Raw genomic sequence first — 20,399 nt, 5'->3', positions numbered from 1 at the left:
ACATCTCTGACTCCTTCCAATTCTAGATGCTGTGATATGCCTGAAAGTCCTGTTCTGTCCTCGGCTTTACACAAACCGTCCCTGCACAGGCAACGACGCTCTTGTTAACCAGCCAAGGGCTTTGGCCCCGCCTCCCCACATCCAGCCCAGGGCTTTCTGTTCTGCCTGGGTCCTGAGCCCTCACCTTCTGTCTTTCTGAACCCCGTGGCTCTGCAGCTGGCCTCCTTACTCTAAAAATTCACTGAAGCCTTGGCACTTTCTCCAAGACATGATTCTGTATGGGTCCCACAGCTCCCCATGTTGAAACCACAGGTAAGAAGTGTGCTCATCCTTGCAGGACTGGGGAGGGGAAGGAACAGAAAGAAACGCAAATCAGTAAGAGAAAGGACTGGCAGGAACACAGGTTCCTAAGAGGACCACTAGACTGTCCACGTGGCATTTCTTTCCTCCTATGGACATGAGCCCGGTACTAAAAAACAGCAATTGTATATAAGATATTTTAAAATTTATTTTCAATTTAATGAACCTTATTCTCTATGGCCCCTTTTTGTCCTGTTACTTAGTAACATGCAAGAGATTTTTGTTTTGGAATCCACTTAAAGTCAAGCTAAGATTTTTCCCTTTTCTCTCTCATTCAGCCAATAAACATTTACTGAGTACCTATTATTACTGAATGCAATGCACTGGGCCGAGAGCTATATCAAGTATTATAAGTGCTATGACAGATGTCTATAAAGGGTACAGAAGGGACAACAGAAATAGCCTCTTCTATCTGAGATGCAGAGTAAACGTGGATTGCACAATAACTATGTGAAAAACATGATTCCCAGTGCTGTCCATGTGCTAGCTCAGTGGATTCTAACAAAGAGAAACCATAGGGATGATGATGATGATGATGAATTCCTTTTTTTATTCAGACGAGAAACTGAGAGACAAAGAAATGATCGAGAGACAAGAAGTGGGGCTGACATATAAACCCAGGCAGCTGACATGAGTGTCCTCACTGCACAGAGTAAGTACTGCTCGAGCTGAACCTTGAAAGAGGAGTAGGTTATCTACAAGTAGTGGATGGAAGACAGGGTAGAAGGGGAGGGAGGACAGCTAAGAATGAGTTGTGCCCTGGGCAAAGGGAACAGCATGAGAGAAAGCAAAAACATGATGACTCATTAAGGACAGAGAAAAGGTGAGTTCATTGAATAAATGGAAGAAGTAAGGAGAAGGTAACAGAAGATCAGGCTGCGGACTTCCCTGGTGGTCCAGTGGTTAAGAATCCATATTGCAATGCAGAAAACACTGGTTCAATCCCTGGTCAGGGAACTAAGATCCCACATACTGCAGAGCAACTAAGCCCGTGTGCCGCAAACTACAGAGCCCACATCCTCTGGAACCCACGCACCACCACTAGAGAGAAGCCCGTGCACCTCAACAAAGAGCCCGCACGCCGCAAGGAAAGATCCCGTGTGCCGCAACTAAGACCCAATGCAGCCAAAAATAATAAGTAAATAAATAAAGTCTGCATTAAAACATAATAATAATTTTTTTAAAAGATCAGGCTGGAGGAATAAACCAGGGCAGATCACAAAAGATCTTGTTATCCATGCTGAAGAACTTCAACTTATTTGGTAAACTCCATCCTACAGGCCAAACCCTGCCACCAGCCAGTATCTGTGTGGCCCACGAGCTAAGAAAAGTTGTTAGGTTTCTAAATGGTTGGAAAAAAATCAAAAGAAGAATATTTCATGATATATGACAATGGCATGAAATTCAAATTTCAGCTTCCATAAACAAAGTTTTATTGGAACACAGCCATGCTCATTCATTTACATATTGTCCATGGCTGCTTTTACACCACAATGACAGAGTAGCTGCAACAGAGACCATATGGCCAGCAATGCCCAAAGTATTTACTACCTGGCCTTTTGCAGAAAAAGTTTGCTGAGCTAGCACATGTCCCTGCTCTAGGTGACTGGGTACCACTAAGAGAAGGATTAGGCAAAATGATGCCATCACCAGCTTTACCTTTTTACAATGATTATTCAGGCTACAGTGAGAGGATGGACTGAATGCAAAAAGGACTGGGAACAGGAAGGTCAGGTAGCTGCCAATGACCACTTTCAAGATAAGAGGTGATAAGAACCAAAGCAGGAGTAAATAGGAAAAGACCAACGAGGTTGTATCAACAGGACTTGAAAATCTATTGGATGCAGGAGAGACAGAGGAGGAAGGAAATTCAGAATGACTCTAGGTGCTTCACTTGTCCTACCTGGAGGCCACCGCCATGACCGCCACCAGAACAACAAACATCACGGCAAAGGATCTCATCTATGGAAGCTCCTATGCAATAATGCACTGGGCTTAGGGCTTCACCTCTTACTTAATCCTTACCTTGAGGTAGGAATGAGTAACCTGTTCTATAGAGGAGGACACTAGCATGGAACCTTATCCAAGGTACACAGCTAATCAGTTTCAGAGTTCATGATTTTTAACTGCTCTAAGATACAATATTAAGCTAACGTATGGGGGAAAGGCTAGTTTGGAGAAGAAGTGCGTTAAGTTTGGAAAGAGGAGTAAGAAGTGAGCTGAGGACAGAAACCCATGGAACACCAACATTTAAAGAGTTGGCAAGAAAAAGAAAACCTGGAAGTCTCAAAAGTTCACAGGAGGTAGGAAGCAAGGACGTCAATGGGAGTGGAATGGAAAAGGGTCAAAAAGAACAGCTTAACACTCAGCTCAACCTCCTTGATGTTCAGACCTTCGCTTCAGTCCCAATTCCTATAAACTGTACTTTCATTACGCTGAATAATTTCAGTATCCCCAAGCTCATTTCAGGGGCTACTTCTAAGATCAATCCATGATACTATGGTACTAACAGACAAAAATAGAGAGTGACGATCAACTTGAAGCTACTGAACCAAAGGCTACCTTGCTGACCAGAAAAACCGTAAGATGGATTAGAGACTGTCATTCACATTTTAACTTTTGATAAGAACCACCAGCCTGTGTCTCTGTGTGTATGTGTTTAACAAATGTATTTTTTCTTGATTATAGAAAATTATTAAAAAGCATAATAATTGTATGTAGCTATTTATATAAAATTTTTTCTATAAAATATATACATATGGAGGCATAAAATATAATACACTGAATGCTACGTTTGGGAGAATAGCAAAGCATTACAAATAAAATATTATAATGCCAGCACTCTAAGAAAATAATAAGTTTTAATGTATTATTTCCTTGTTTTTTGATTCATATAAGACAGGGGACCAACTCATTAAAATAATAGCTACCATTTCTTGTACATGTACTCTGTGTTGCTTGGACAGCCATGCCTTGTTTAATGTGTAATAACCATAGCTGAGTCCATTCTACAGAGGAAAACACTGATGCTTAGGCTAGTGAAGCAACCTGCTCACACTCACTCACAAAGCCAACAATAGATCTGGGGTTAGAACTGGAATCTGCCTATTTTAATAGATCGTTAGGTGTATTATATCACAGTAGAGGGTGAGAGAAAAACTCAAATCATCCTACATATATTGGGATTTTTTTAAATGTATTTAAAACATTTCCCATGTTATCACATATTCAATTAAAGTATGAGTTCTCATACCTACATACTTTTTTTGTTGTTGTTATTAGGGTCAACTTTTTTTTCTTTTTTTTTTTAATTGATGTACAGTTGATTTACAATGTTGTGTTAGTTTCAGGTGTACAGAAAAGTGACTCAGTTATACATATATATATATACACATATATTTTATATATATATATATATATATATATATATCCTTTTTTAGATTCTTTTCCCTTATAGGTTATTACAAAATATTGAGTATAGTTCCCTGTGCTATACAGTAGATTCTTGTTGGTTGTCTATTTTATATATAGTTGTGTTTACCTGTTAATCCCAAACTCCCCTCCTTTCCCCTTTGATAACCATAAGTTTGTTTTCTATGTCTGTGGGTCTGTTTCTGTTTTGTAAATAAGTTCATTTCAATCATTTTTTTAGATTCCACATATAAGCAATATCATACAATATTTGTCTTTCTCTGTCTGGCTTACTTCACTTACTATGATAATCTCTAGGTCCATCCATGTTGCTGCAGATAGCATTATTTCATTCTTCTTTATGGCTGAGTAATATTCCATTGTATACTTTTCTACCCTACATTGTATTTAACGAGTCCTCTATTGATGGACCCCTGTTTTCCTCTTTTTTTTTTTTTTTTTTTTTTTGCGGTACACGGGCCTCTCAGTGTTGTGGCCTCTCCCACTGCGGAGCACAGGCTCCAGACACGCAGGCTCAGCGGCCATGGCTCACGGGCCCAGCCGCTCCGCGGCATGTGGGATCTTCCCGGATCGGGGCACGAACCCATGTGCCCTGAATCGGCAGGCGGACTCTCAACCACTGCGCCACCAGGGAAACCCTGTTTTCCACTTTTTACTAGTATTCTTTAGGGAAAAAAACAAATGTAATGGTTAAGGAATCGTGTCAAATGAGTTCAACTTCTCATTCAATCTTCCTAGCTCTGCACACATAACTCCAAGCGTTACTTTCCTCCCGTGTGATACCACTGCCTACTTCCCTTCCTGATGGTAAGGAGGAAATAAGGTTGTGCCTGTGAAGCACCCAGCCCTGCCTGTTACATACAAAGCTCTCTGTAAAGACAGATACCAGCTGTCTTTACTAATATTGTTGTTGCTGTTTTAAATCATGTTTTAATGGACATTCTTGTATATAAGTATTTGTGTATATCTTGTACTATTTTCTTAGGATGAATTCCTAGAAGTGGAATCAAAGGCTACATTTAAGGTTTAATACATACTGTCAGTTTGCCTGTCATAAAAGATGTACCAATTTATGACAGTGTATGTTTCACTAGCCTCTGAACGAGTGCTATTTTTTTAAAAAACTCTACCAGTTTGATGTTTTTTATCATCGTAGTGGAATTTTCTTTGATTACTAATGAGGGGGGCTCTTTTTTTTCATGTTTATTTCAAGTTCTTTGTCCATTTGCCCTTTGGGCCTACCCTTCTTTAGAATTTCAAGATAACTAATGAAGTCTGTCTGTAAAAGCTGACCGTTATGTTGACTTTGTAAACAGCTGGTTTAAGCAGGATGTATGAGTACAAGCAGAGAGATGCACACACAAAAATGGTGCATTCTGAGGGTACAAGGTATCTCGGAGGCATTTATCTCCTTGAAGAACCAGGGTTAGTCTCCTTCACTGCCTGGGTTGTTTTCCTCTGTAATCTAGCTATGGTAAAGAATACTAAGTAATAACACATGTTCGAGATGGTGATAAAAATGTGCCAAGGAAGTCGCAGAACATTATTTGAAACTCAGACCACTGTTTAGTCTGGCAGCTCTCATGCTCTTTAATTACATGACAAAGGCCCCGTCTGTACAGCAAACACTGTAATATATTCTGACCAATAACTGTCATCATATAAAATCAGAAGACCTGACATGGAAGAGGGGTGGTGTTGAAACAAGAGGACTGAATTGGTAATCTGTGCTTTGTGCCTCATGTTACATTCCACTCGGTTGGATTTCACTTTGTTCTATAAAGATGACTGACAGTGACAGGTGTATGTGATGGATTCAGACAACGCCTGGCTTCATCAACAGTAGATTAACAACAAGGACGAGTCTGCAGCATAAGTACATTGCTAATTCTAAAATGGTCCATTACCTTGGTAAATCACCAAAAGAAAGTGCAAACATGACAACAGAAATATGAGGCTAAATCTTGCCAAAAATTATCAAGGGACTTATTCTTTCAGACTTCAGAAGGTACACCGATCATGTCAAAAGACTTTGTTTAGCTGTTATTTCTACAGTTAGGATGCCATGATGGTTCGCTGGCTGTAATAACCAAGTAAACAAAGGTTCCTAAATTAACTATGATTCATAAAGAGACCTAATAACTGTATAAGTACGAAATATAGAAATGTTTCATTGCCAATGTTATCTTTTCCCTTTTGCCACCGTTTTCAGTGCTGCACTTTTTTTTTTTTAAATGAAGGCTCTTTTAGTGACTTGGTGGGCCTCTTCAGCCAAGTCATTTTATTTATTTATCTATTAATATTTATTTATTTGATTGTGGTGGGTAGTAGTTGTGGCGGGCAGGCTCTTAGTTGTGGCACGTGGGCTCCTTAGTTGGGGCCTCTGAACTCTTAGTTGAAGCATGCATGTGGGATCTAGTTCCCTGACCAGGGATCGAACCCGAGCCCCCTGCATTGGAAATGTGGAGTCTTAGCCACTGCGCCACCAGGGAAGTCCCCAGTGCTGCACATTTTAACACCATCTGAAGTAAAACAAATTTGTTTTACAAGTACAAAATACCCAAAAGGCATTAGCTGATGAGTCAAAAAGAATCAAAGACGCAAATAAGAAAAGTTGGAAACTCCCACCAAGCAAAGATAAATAAATGCATCAGTCAAAATAAACATATCATACATTAATATTCTGGTCTGAGGCCATTGGTTCAACTGTCATCTTGACATATTCCTTAACGAACCAATTAAATGAAGATGTTAATCTGATGTTAAATAAACAAATAATTTAAAGAGTACTCCTTTTAAATCCTAAAGATAATGATGCCTATGGTGGCTGGATAAAGAAATGGAAAACTGTTTATTATGGTAAAGAATAAAGTAGATTGCTCTGATGGCATACCCTATATGTAAATGAGAAATCAAGTGTTCTACTGAAGGATATCAGTATTTAGACGGCAATGGCTTACGAAAGCTACTGAAGGTTTTGGGTTTACCAATGCCCACGACTGCCATCTAGCCATGGACACTGACACTCTCACCCTAGAACTGTCCAAGGGGAAGGTCTCATCTCTACTGGCACACAGGCCACTTAGAGCTTTCACTTCCTCATAGAACTGGCAAGAAAAGCTCACTGCGGACTCACACCTATAAAACAGTTGGCACAAAACCCAGAGAAAGGTTTCTCTACGTGACTGACTCATTCCCTAATAATGACTGGTGAATTGAGGAGCCTGCCACTGAATTAAGCCCAGTGTTCAATTACTTGGGAGGCTTGGAATGCAGTCCCAGAATTCGCATTATGCTCTGACAGCCCAGGCTAGACTCTTGCGCTAAAAGAACTGTGGTATGTGAGCAGTACTATCTTCCCAGCGCTTTCATGTCATCTCTACAATGGCCACAGAGTCTGCAGAACAGTCTCTGGCTCTGTCTAGGGGCGCACGAAGCCTAAGGCTCTTGACAGTGAACAGCTGAGGAGGAGATGACCAGGGACCTATGAGCTGCACACACTGCCCACCACTCCAAGGTTCCATCAAGCTGCACCAGGGAAGACATGGAGAATCACAGGCCCAAACTGTGTCTCTAATGCTTAAGTCTGAGCAAGTAATGAGCAGGTGATAAAATATGGCCAAGGGCATAGCACACCTGAGATTTAACCAACATTCTATGGTTAGATATGTTTCTAGGCAGAAGATATCTACTCTAGATAGAAGACCCAGGCTAAAAAACACCTCTAAGCAGGGTTCCAGGGAGGACTGAGCTCTGTCCTACCTCAAAGAGCTAAGAATAAATAGTAATTCTGAGCATGCTTAAACAGTTTAATAAGGGAAATATAATGCATTTTCCATAGAGAAAATAATGTCTTAATAATTTTTTAAAACGCAAGTATAAAAAGAGGAACTCATAAAAAATAATGACCACAATAATCACAGTAATAGTTACCATTTTACTCTCTATCTGAAAGTAGGAAACGAAGGATAGTAACAAATGGCAACAGCCCCAAACAGAAATATGTAGACAACACTGAGGCTTTAGTACAGTTCGTTTTTATAAATAGTCTAAAAATAGGAATACAGAACATAGTTTCCAGTTACCCAAAAAAGAATTCAGTACCTTGACCACTCAACTCAATGACCTCATCACTTCCAAACTCTTTTCTAATCCCCCCTCAGGCACCCAGTTTCTAGACAGTTTTATGACTACTAATTGCACCACTTCAAAAGTCTCACTTTCAAGCATCCCAGAGGCAGAGCCACACTTCCTAACTTCCGGGCTCAATTACCCCTGCGCCCGTGCACTGGATTCTAACACCTCCCCCTTAGGGAGCATTGCAGGGGCTACCCACCTAGGAGGCAAGGATATCAGTCTAACAAGGCACTGCTCACCCTGTTGCTTCATCAGTTTTACCCTTCCGATGAGATCAAGGGTTGGGAAATTGTTCCAGTTGAGGGCCAGAAGTAAATACTCCTGGCTTTGCAGGTCATGTGGTCTCTTTCAAAACTACCCAGCTCTGCCACTGTAGCAGCCACAAACAATAAATAAATGAATAAATAAATAAATGAATCAGTGTGGCTGTGTTCTGATAACATTTTATTTACCAAAGCAGGTGCACTGGATTTGGCCCCTAAGCTGTAGTTTACCAACCTCGGCACTAGATGATCCTCATCAACATAAAAACATCACTAAAATATTCAGAACGACAAAATTGCTTTGATCCTGTATCTCCCTCCAGCTCCCCATTTTCCAGCTCTGCTTTATAGCAAAACTCTCTTTAGAATTACTGATGTTCCCTGTCGCCACCTCATCATTCCCTTCTCAGTGAACTCCACCAGGCTTTTGCCCCTGAATGCCACCAAAAATAACCCCTAAGAAATCGCTCCTCTTGCCAGCTCTAATGGTTAATTCTCCATCCTCATCTTACCTACACTCGCAGCAGCATCTGACACTGTTGTTATTCCCCTCAGCTGAAAGTTGCAGAAAATCAGAGGCTTGCTTCTTTAATAATGAAGCTAGCATTAATGCAGCTCGTCACCTCAATCTTGTATGTTGTCACCTTCCCAAAGAAGCTCGTTATTAACCACCCTCTTGAAAACAGCTGACCCCAGCCCATCACTCTCCATTCTCTAACCCCGCTTTACTGTTCTGTACACCACTTACATCACTAGCTGAAATCATGGGTTTTTTTAATTGATTTCCTTGTTTATTGTCTATTACCCCCATGCATTCATAAGCTCCATGAAAATCAGGACCGTGTATGTTTTGTCCAACTCAGAGAACACAACTATTTGTGAGGTGACTCAGTGAATGAATAAATAATACTAACTTTTCAGGTAGGTAGAAAAATATCAAAGCTGATTCTGCCCTGAAGTTCCATAATTCTACAATGGAAATGAACTGTAAACCTTCAAGAGACTTTGTGAAGAAGAGAAAAGAAACAAATGAACTTTCTTGTGGGCAAGTAAGGAACTACTTCAAGAGGAAACGTTAGGGGGCATTCTGTTAAAAATCCCTTAACGTCTATTTAAATAAAGAAGGAAGGAACTGCGAATTATTGTTGATTGTAGCCCCCAAAATGCCAGGGACTGCTCTGACCAAAGACTTCAACTAAATGCTGGCTTCCAACACGACAAGTGAGTGGCTCAAGCCCAGGCATCATGTGACCAAAGACACATCAGCATGTTGGGCTCTTGGCCAGGCCCTGGTTGCCACTCCATAAGGAAAGTTGTCTCTGGTCCCATGAGAATCAGAGGAGGATAACTGAAGTGAGTAAGCCTCCAGCGTACAGGGTTGCTATGGGAATACAGATTCAAGAGATTAAGTTGTTTCTAAGGACCGAGATCAACAGTCTCAATGGACCCAACTGATCCCCACACAGTAAGGTTAGGCAATAAAGCGTGTACCAAGTCACCAGGAACTTAGGGGAAATCTCTGTGATGATGAACAAGATAATAGAAGAAAATAAGCAGAAGTATTACTACCACTTGCACAAGGAAAAACTCACATAAGAGTTTTTTATTTCCTGAAAAGATTTTTAAAAACATCAAAACAGATTTGGATCAATTACTGTTGATCTTCCTCACAAAGCACTAAGGAAAACAGAATGCCTTGGATCAAACTCCTAAGGCTTTAGATTGGTGTCCTTCCATAATTCTATCCGAAGACTGGGATGGTTGGAGAGAATTAATTTAATACCTACTCCATGAGTGCTTACGTAAAGACTTACGTTAGGGGCTTCCCTAGTGGCGCAGTGGTTGGGAGTCCGCCTGCCGGTGTGGGGGACACAGGTTCAAGCCCTGGTCCGGGAAGATCCCACATGCCACGGACCGGCTGAGCCTGTGTGCCGCAGCTGCTGAGCCTGCGCTCTAGAGCCCACGAGCCACAACTACTGAGCCCACGCGCCACATCTACTGAAGCCTGTGCACTCTGGAGCACGTGCTCTGCAACAGGAGAGGCCACCGCGGTGAGGGGCCCGTGCACCGCAGTGAAGAGTAGCCCCTGCTCACGGCAAGTGGAGAGAGCCGCGTACAGCAGCAAAGATCCAACACAGCCAAAACTAATAAATAAATATAATAAATAAAATAAATAAGTTTATTTAAAAACAAAAGACTTACATTAATTCCTGTAGGAGACAGGATGATGCGTTATATCATAATTAACATAATAAGGAAGGATTTCAACCCTGTTGAAGTGTGGTTTAAGTCATGAGCAGAGGAGGGTTCAAAATCCAGGAGAGTGAGGGAAGGCACAGGTCAGCAACCAGGATATTACTAACCAGAATTGTGCCAAGAGCTGCCTCAATGATAAAAATAGAGAGAGAGGAGTGCCAGAACCTAACGATGATGGCAGAGGGAAACAAAGGAGAATCATGCGTGTGCTATTATCAGATCCACACGACACTGAAGACAAGTATGTTGAGGAACTGGACCACTCTTACAGGTAAATGTGACACAAAGAAACTTAAAACAATCCTATTTCAAAATCCACTGTGATATTCACTTGGGTGTCTTTGAAAATGTGGCTCTGCTGGATAAGTACAAACAACAGGGGACTGGGAGGTCTAGATCTGAAACCTGATCTTCTTCGCATTGACTACAGTGTCTGGGGCACACAAATTCCCTCTGGGGCCTCACTTTCCTCATGTTTACACATGAAGACATCGGCCCAGGATACTAATCATGTCTTTTTATTCTGTATTTTTGATTCTTTGACATCTTAAGATCTTACTAACTCTGGGGGGAAGGCCCCTCCCAGGGCCAGACAGTTCCCAGAGATAGCAAACTACTCTCCTTTGAGCTCGCCTTTCCTATGCAAGCCAACCAAACCCCCAACAGCCTCCTTTATATGGAGCTCTTAAACTCCAGGCCACTGTTTCCCCGCCCTGACCATCCCAGGGCCAGGTACCAGCTAAGTAGAGATAAACCCCACACCTCAGAGCCCACTGAAATGATTCGAGAAGCCAATCCTAAGCCTGCTCACCCACTCCTACCCTTGTCAACTACAACAAAGGCTCTGGCCCATGTTCTCCTCTTCCTTCCTCTGCCTCCCGACTGCCTCTGTTGCTTCCCCACGTGGCTGCCCGTGGCGTGGTGTGCTCCCTCCTCTCGTAATCTGTGAGTGTAACACACCCTCTCTTTGAGGGCAGTCATTTCCTGGTGTGTTGATCTCAGCGATCAAGAGTAATTTTTTGTTAATGTACATTTTAATGATCTCCCCAAAGTCCCATATAGTGCTAATGTTCTAATATTTCTCTATTCTCATGAATAAAGACAAAAAAGTTGTACTCCTTCAGTTCAGCAGTCAGGAAACATGCTCTGAAAAGGGCTAGAAAGTATATCTTTAGGCTTTGCCAGACACAAGTTCTCTGTGCCTCAAATTCGTGTGTCTGTAGGCTGCACAACTCTTTTTTTTTTTTTTTTTTGCCGTACGCAGGCCTCTCACTGTTGTGGCCACTCCCGTTGCGGAGCACAGGCTCCGGACACGGAGGCTCAGCGGCCATGGCTCACGGGCCCAGCAGCTCCGCGGCATGTGGGATCTTCCTGTACCGGGGCACGAACCCGTGTCCCCTGCATCGGCAGGCGGACTCTCAACCACTGCACCACCAGGGAAGCCCGCTTAGGCTGCACAACTCTTTAACATCATAACCACCACTCTTACCTCACAGGCCCTGGCCCTGTGGGCCAGAGCTTGTGAATCTGTTTTAGACAACCTGGGAAAGCCTACAGATAAGGATGCCCTGTGAAACACAAAAAGCTTTACTGAACCCCTACTAGGATTTACCAGCACTCTATTGTACACAACTGGGGAACCACTACTTTTAAAGGTGTACAATAAACACTAAGTGGCTGCTTTGTAAATGTCACACTAAAAAAGCAATCCGAAACCATACACTTCTGACCCCGAAATAGCTGCTAAGTATTCATGTAACCATGAATTCACATCTGTGTTGAAAGAAAACAATGAGAAAAGATTCCTTTGTTGAAATAAGCATCCTGTCTAAAGTCCAGGGGTCACAAACTCAACAGGGTCACAAATCAAAAAATCGTTTACAAGGAAAGCAGACAGACATCCTAATACGTGTGTATACACTCCGGATTTCCCTACAACCAGACAGTATAACATAAACACATCCATCTATAAAATCTTCCATAAGAATGTAAGATATTTTACCTTCAAAAAATAGTTAACAACAGTGGGAGATCTATCAAGATGGCAGAGGGGGAGGATGTGGACCTCGGCTTCCCCCGCAAACACATCAAAAATACATCCACGTGAGGAACACTTCTCACTGAAAACTAACTGGAAACTGGCAAAAAAGACTTCGTACAACTAAGGCTGGGACAAAGATCCACAAGTAATTGGGTAGGAAGGGAAGAAAAGCAATCAGGCTGGGACCTGTGCCACTGGGAGGGAACTCAGAGGAAGGGGAAGATACACGGGTGGAGACCCGCCCTGGGGAGGGAGTGCTGTGAGCCACAGATTGGGCCCCAACCCTGGGGTCCTACACAGGGGAGATGAGCCCCCTTGGCTGGCTGGAGGACCACTGGGACCGACAGGAGGGCTGTGGGAAGCCTGGACTCCACTCCTGCACAAGTGCATGCTGGCTCGTCCCCGAGGCAGGATGGAGAGTGCAAACTGAGGACTGCTCTAGGGGAGTGGGCGGCTGTGAGGGACGAAGGGGACTTGGACTCACTGTGTCTGAGCAGAGCAACGGAAACAACTGCTGGTGCCTCTGCAGGAGGCGCACTGGAGACAGATGGAACCTCTGTCTGCAGCTGACATGGGCCAAAAGCCCCCACGGGACCCCTTACTTCAGCACTGCCTCCTCTGGGGCAAGGGTCCCAGGGCACGGAGCAGGGAAGGCACATGCTTCAAGGCAAAGAGCCAGCTCCGGTCCGACCGTTAGGGCCTCTGCTCTACAACCTGGGATCAGACCCTGCCCCTGTTAGGTGGTGATGGCCACTGAGCAGAGGGGTGGTCCTGCCTCACACCTGGCGCCAGCTCTAGCCCCTCCATCTCCAGCTCCACCCCCACCTAGGAGAGAGCTGCCAGCACTCACTGATGTGACTTGGGTCCACATCAAATCCAGATCTCCCACGAAAGGCACTGGGCACGCGCAGTCTACACAGGGACACTCCCATATAAGGACAACACTTCAAGACAGCAACCTCTAAGTGTTTCACCTAAATTTACAGAGGCAGAGTAAGTTAAGCAAAATGAAAAGGCAGAGAAACAGGTCTCAATTGAAAGAGCAAAAGAAAACCCTCTTCTTTGCACGTTGTAATCACCTGGTGAGCTTCAAAAACTACTGTTGTCTATGTCCAGCCTTAGTGATTGTGATTTAATTGGCCTGGGATATGGCCTGGGTTTTAGACTTTTTAAAAGATCCCCAGGGCTTCCCTGGTGGTGCAGTGGTTGAGAGTCCGCCTGCCGATGCAGGGGACACGGGTTCGTGCCCCGGGCCGGGAAGATCTCACATGCTGTGGAGTGGCTGGGCCCGTGAGCCATGGCCGCTGGGCCTGCACGTCCGGAGCCTATGCTCCGCAATGGGAGAGGCCGCAACAGTGAGAGGCCCGCGTACCGCAAAAAAAAAAAAAAAAAAAAAAGATCCCCAGATGATATTATGTACCCTGTGATGAAGCAATTCCACTTCTCATTATTTATCTTATCCATATATATACACATGTGATGAATAATTAATTATTAACTGTAGCCTTGTTTTATAATACCAACAGATTAGAAAAACATAAATGTTCACCAAAAGGTGACTTGTTAAATAAACACGGAATATTCATAAAATGTAATACTATGTATCTGTTTTTTTAAAAAAGTACAGATGGTATGTGAATTATATCTCAATAAAGCTGTTATACATATTTTTGAAAAGAAGTATAGAATGGTGCAGTCGACATACTACCATATATGTGAAAGATAATATACACACACACACAAACTGGTCAAAGGGTGGCTATCTCCTGGGGTGAAAATATGCTTTTCTATGTAAACTCTTTCAAATACTGAAATTTGAAATGTGTTGTATATTAACTCTTAAAAAATAAATTTTAAAAATTAAAATGAAACTTAAAATCAGTCTGGTCATATCATTCTCCAGGCAAACAGAATTTTTATAAGCTAACATTCAAAGGGGCATGAGGGAACATTTTGGAATGATGGAAATACTCTATCTTGATAGTGGTGATGGTTGCATGATTGTGTATGTTTCTCAAAACTCAGAGAACTGCGTACCTAAAATGAGTGAATTTTACTCTATGTAAGCTTATACTTCAATAAACCTGACTTAAAAAAAAAATTTTTAGGGCTTCCCTGGTGGCGCAGTGGTTGAGAGTCCGCCTGCCGATGCAGGGGATACGGGTTCGTGACCTGGTCCAGGAAGTTCCCACATGCCGCGGAGCGGCTGGGCCCGTGAGCCATGGCCGCTGAGCCTGCGCGTCTGGAGCCTGTTGCTCTGCAACGGGAGAGGCCACAACAGTGAGAGGCCCGCGTACCGCAGGAAAAAAAAAAAAAAAAAAATTAAAAGCTTACATGACAACCAGACCTTGTGAACAATGCTAGTAGGAATGTAAATTGGTACAACCAATTTGGAAAACTGCTTGGCAGTATCTACTGGATCTGGGCAAGCACAAGCTCTGTGAGACAGTATTTCCATTCTAGAAGGGATACACAATGGAGACACGTACATGGATTCACAAGTAGCATACAAAGTAACAGCCATGGTCACGCTACTCACGACAGCAAAAAAAAATAGGAATAGTGCAGACACTGTTAGACGTAAAACGGATTAGTGCCCTGTAACGTATTTGAGCAATGGAAAGCCAAGCAGGAGGTGTTTCAGTTTGAAGGGTGGCATTGCCAAGACCAAGGACTAATGGCAAAGAACATGAGCAAAAAGCAAAATACAAATGGTCCTTAACCATATAAAGAAGTATTCAACTGCACTCATGAAAAGGAAAATGCAAATTAAAATTACAATGAAATAACCTCTCATCACCCTGGCAAAGTTCCAAAGTTTAACAACAAATTCTGATAGCAAGGTTGTAGGGGGCCAGGTATCCTCACACATGTCCTTTGGAGATGCAAAATGGTAAAGTCCCCACCATAGGGCAAGTTGGCCGAACCCAAAAACAAATTTTAAGTGCATTTATCCTTTGATACACAAATACCATATCTAGGGATTTAGCCTGTAAGACGTACATGCATACATACAAAATGAAGTATGAATATAAGATTATTCATTCTTTGCTCTATCACTAGATTAGAAAGAACTCAAGTCTATCCATTAGACATTAATGAGACAAAGTATGGTATATCTATACAATGGAAGAGTTTATAACTGTAAAACACAACGTGGAAGCTCTCTATGTATCGACATAGAAACAAAATTGGGGAAAAAAGTCATAGGGTAGAAAAACATACATAATATGCTATTTGTGTGTGAAAGGGAGAGATGACAAAACACACAGTCACATTAGTTTGCCTTTGGACATAAAAGGAATAAAGCAGTCAGCCGTAGGGATATAATGGGAAGATGAGGAAAGACCACAGTGGGGAGAGGAAGGAACAGGTCTTCTCGGTATTATCTTTTTATATTGTTTTTTTCCCCCAAATAGAAATGTATTACCCATTTTGAAATGTTGCACTTAAAATTCGTTTTTGAAAAAAAAGAAAATCCAGTTAGGGAAATAAAAAACTTCCGTTCCCCCACCCCCCGCTTCAAGGTATATGAATGGATTTTGCAAAATGCACACAGGTTGCTACGGCCTGTGGGATCTAGCACCTCCCTTTAGAAGGGGTTGGGGAGAAGAGAGCGGGTGGGTGGAAACAGGCCTTTAATGCTTTGCTCTTGACCTCTGGAGCCCCAGCCAAAATCGACATGGGACAACTCTCATTTTAATATCCTGTTTCAAGAGAAAAGGCAAACAGAGGAGAACAGTGAAGACAGAAAGAGACCCTACAAAAGGCAAAGTGGTATTTAAATGGGGTTTGGGGGTGATAAACAATTTCAGTTTACAAAATTATTAGGATATTTTTGTAGAGCAGTATTCAAAATGTATCTTGCCCTTTCAAACCCTTACATAGTTGTGTTTATTATAGCTATAACATAACTTAATTTTAAAACCATTTTTCTCATTTTAAAAATTATTTGCCTAGGCAGAAATCTTTGTGTATATATGAGTTTTTCTCTTGAACAGATAATTAGAAGTAGAACTGACAGTTGAAGGCTGTGGACCTTTTACTATTGAATTTAGTGAATAAATATTAAGAGGTTCGAGTTTATCAGTAGATAAGAGAATGCAAAATGAAATGAAATCCCATTTTCATCCGTAATTTTGGCAAAGATATTGCCAAGACTGTGAATAAATACTGATACAAAAAGATCTTCAAATAATTTTGATAAATGAAAAGGCAAATTTCAGAAAAACACATACCCAATGATACTATCTATGATTTTTTAAAAAACTGACCACCACAAAGCAAAGCTATACATACTGAATTTAAATAGCCCCCCAAAAAGTTCAGGAAGGACACTCACCAAAATAATAACAAGTATTAGCCCTGGGGGAGAGACCTGCGCAGCAGTGGTGGGGAATGAGGAAGCCCAGGGGACCTCTTGATCATAGTGTTGGAATTTAATACAAAGACAACATATTCAAGTATTAATTATGCAAGGAAAACAAAGGAAAAAGTTTATAAAAATTAATCCATTGAATTCTGCTTGCAAACTAAAACAAAAAATAAACTGACTTCTAAACCTATTGTCTAACCATTTTAAAATAAAAAGGTTATAGGTCATCAGTTATCTGTTTCCATCTCACTAGGTTTTTTCCCTCAATATGAGGATATTCAGATGAATTTAATAAGGAATTGGCAAGAAGAGAAAGTAGCCTGAAAACATGCCACATCAATGAGCAAGAGTCAACATAAAAAAAAAGGAAATGCAATCTGTTCAATCTAATGAAAGGATAAAATCAGTATACATTATTCCCACTTGGTATCAAAGGTCCAGAAAAGAAACAACTATCTGAATTTGGCTTTAACTCCTAACACAGATCACTCTTTAGACATAAAGTTCTTCTGTAGGAATAGAGAATGGTGCCTTCTGAGTGAGAAATTTAGAAGGCGCATTGGACAGACTTTTAAAAGACTACAGAAACACAGGATTCAGAATTGCCAACAATATAAAGGGTTAAGTGCTCCCCAAATTCTTTTGCAACGTGGAACAGGGAGTACAGGGTAATGTTTATATGTCACTCTCTGGAAACAAATGAGGCTGCTCACAGCAGGACATAGGCCTGAGAGCTGTGACAGGCCCCACACTGTGGCTGACCTGAAGACCCAGAGCACCAGGGCAGCCCTGTGACTGGGTCATGGCATACCCCGGGCCCTGGCACACCCCTTGCGAAGGTTGTCTTAGGTCAGCCTTTCACTCAATACAGATACTCTACAAATAGCCTTTCTTGTTCAGCACTAACAATATGATGCTGGCTCATCACTATGCAGGATTTGTAAACAGAAGACCAGGTGAAATCCAGGTGGTTGGGACTATATGATTTAGTTCTCTGAGAAAGATCAAAGGGAAACTCTACAGGTGCACTGCACCTACAGGTACAGGATCCAAACCCAAAAGGTCCTCACACATCACCCATACAACCAAAACTAGTCTTCTTGTTTGAAAGCAACAAATCTTCTCTTGCCTTTCTGCAGAGTTGGGTGCTCTCTGAAAAACCGTTCTTTGCAAGTGTGAAGCAGCTGCTGCTACCCCAGGCAACTAGCACTAAAAAATTTGGTATCATCACAGGTAGGGTCTTCAATAAAGACAAAAAGCTCTCCACTACACAATGAAAATATGTCAACTAAAAAAATAAATAAATAATAAGGACTTAACTGGTGGCGCACAGGTTAAGAATCCGCCTGCCAATGCTGGGGACGTGGGTTCGAGCTCTAGTCAGGGAAGGTCCCACATGCCACGGAGCAATGAAGCCTGTGCACCACAACTACTGAGCCTGCACTCTAAAGCCCACGAGCCACAACTACTGAGCCCACGTGCCACAACTACTGAAGCCCGTGCACCTAGAGCCCGTGCTCCACAACAAGAGAAGCCACCACAATGAGAAGCCCATGCACCGCAACAAAGAGTAGCCCGTTCGCTGCAACTAGAGAAAGCCCACACGCAGCAACAAACCCAAAGCAGCCAAAAATAAATAAATAAATTTATTTTTTAAAAAAACATTAATTCTAAAAAAAGCAGAAAAATTATAGTTTATAAATACTACAGAGATTTAATAAATAATTGTTCAGTACAATGAGGCGAGAACTGACTTTTTAAAAGTATATGTGTTTATTTTTGTGTGTGGTGTTAGGGAGTGTTCTAATTTCATTCTTTTACATGTAGCTGTCCAGTTTTCCCAGCACCACTTATTGAAGAAGCTGTCTTTTCTCCATTGTATATTCTTGCCTCCTTTGTCATAGATTAGGGGACCATATGTGCATGGGTTTATCTCTGGGCTTTCTATCCTGTTCCATTGATCTATATTTCTGTTTTTGTGCCAGCACCATACTGTCTTGATTACTGTAGCTTTGTAGTATAGTCTGAAGTCAGGGAGCCTGATTCCGCCAGATCTGTTTTTCTTTCTCAAGATTGATTTGGCTATTCAGGGTCTTTTGTGTTTCCACACAAATTGTGAAACTTCTTGTTCTAGTTCTGTGAAAAATGACATTGGTAGTTTGATAGGGATTGCAATGAATCTGTAGGTTGCTTTGGGCAGTAGAGTCATTTATACAAAAATAAACTCAAAATGGATTAAAGTCTAAATGTAAGGTCAGACACTATAAAACTCTTAGAGGAAAACATAGGCAGAACACTCTATGACATAAATCACAGCAAGATCCTTTTTGACCCACCTCCCAGAGAAACAGAAATAAAAACAAAAATAAACAAATGGGACCTAATGAAATTTGAAAGCTTTTGCACAGCAAAGGAAACCATAAACAAGACGAAAAGACAACCCTCAGAATGGGAGAAAATATTTGCAAACAAATCAACGGACAAAGGATTAATCTCCAAAATATACAAGCAGCTCATGCAGCTCAATATCAAAAAAACAAACAACCCAATCCAAAAACGGGCAGAAGACCTAAACAGACATTTCTCCAAAGAAGATATACAGATTGCCAACAAACACATGAAAGAATGCTCAATGCCATTAATATTAGAGAAATGCAAATCAAAACTACAATGAGGTATCACCTCACACCAGTGAGAATGGCCATCATCAAAATATCTAGAAACAATAAATGCTGGAGAGGGTGTGGAGAAAAGGGAACACTCCTGCACTGCTGGTGGGAATGTGAATTGGTACAGCCACTATGGAGATCAGTATGGAGGTTCCTTAAAAAACTACAAATAGAACTACCATATGACCCAGCAATCCCACTACTGGGCATATACCCTGAGAAAACCATAATTCAAAAAGAGTCATGTACCAAAATGTTCATTGCAGCTCTATTTACAATAGCCCGGAGATGCAAACAACCTAAGTGCCCATCATCGGATGAATGGATAAAGAAGATGTGGCACATACATACAATGGAATATTACTCAGCCATAAAAAGAAATGAAATTGAGCTATTTGTAATGAGGTGGACAGACCTAGAGTCTGCCATACAGAGTGAAGTAAGTCAGAAAGAGAAAGACAAATACCGTATGCTAACACATATATATGGAATTTAAGAAAAAAAATGTCATGAAGAACCTAGGGGTAAGACAGGAATAAAGACACAGACCTACTGGAGAACAGACTTGAGGATATGGGGAGGGGGAAGGGTGAGCTGTGACAAAGCAAGAGAGAGGCATGGACATATATACACTACCAAACGTAAGGTAGATAGCTAGTGGGAAGCAGCCGCATAGCACAGGGAGATCAGCTCGGTGCTTTGTGACCTCCTGGAGGGGTGGGATAGGGAGGGTGGGAGGGAGGAAGATGCAAAAGGGAAGAGATATGGGAACATATGTATATGTATAACTGATTCACTTTGTTATAAAGCAGAAACTAACACACCATTGTAAAGCAATTATACCTCAATAAAGATGCTGAAAAAAA

General features: G+C 41.8%; 1 protein-coding gene across 4 annotated transcripts in view; it reads right to left on the bottom strand.

Annotated features, from left to right (window-relative positions):
- ULK4 (unc-51 like kinase 4) overlaps positions 1-20,399 on the bottom strand; it is a 518,420-nt gene that overhangs the window by 300,208 nt on the left and 197,813 nt on the right. The gene's annotated exons all lie outside the window — the stretch shown is intronic.

The sequence above is a fragment of the Pseudorca crassidens genome, chromosome 10, assembly GCF_039906515.1.
Source record: "Pseudorca crassidens isolate mPseCra1 chromosome 10, mPseCra1.hap1, whole genome shotgun sequence".
NCBI lineage: Eukaryota > Metazoa > Chordata > Mammalia > Artiodactyla > Delphinidae > Pseudorca > Pseudorca crassidens.
The sequence above is the reverse complement of the archived record's forward strand: the minus strand, read 5'-3'. Positions and strand labels throughout refer to the sequence as shown.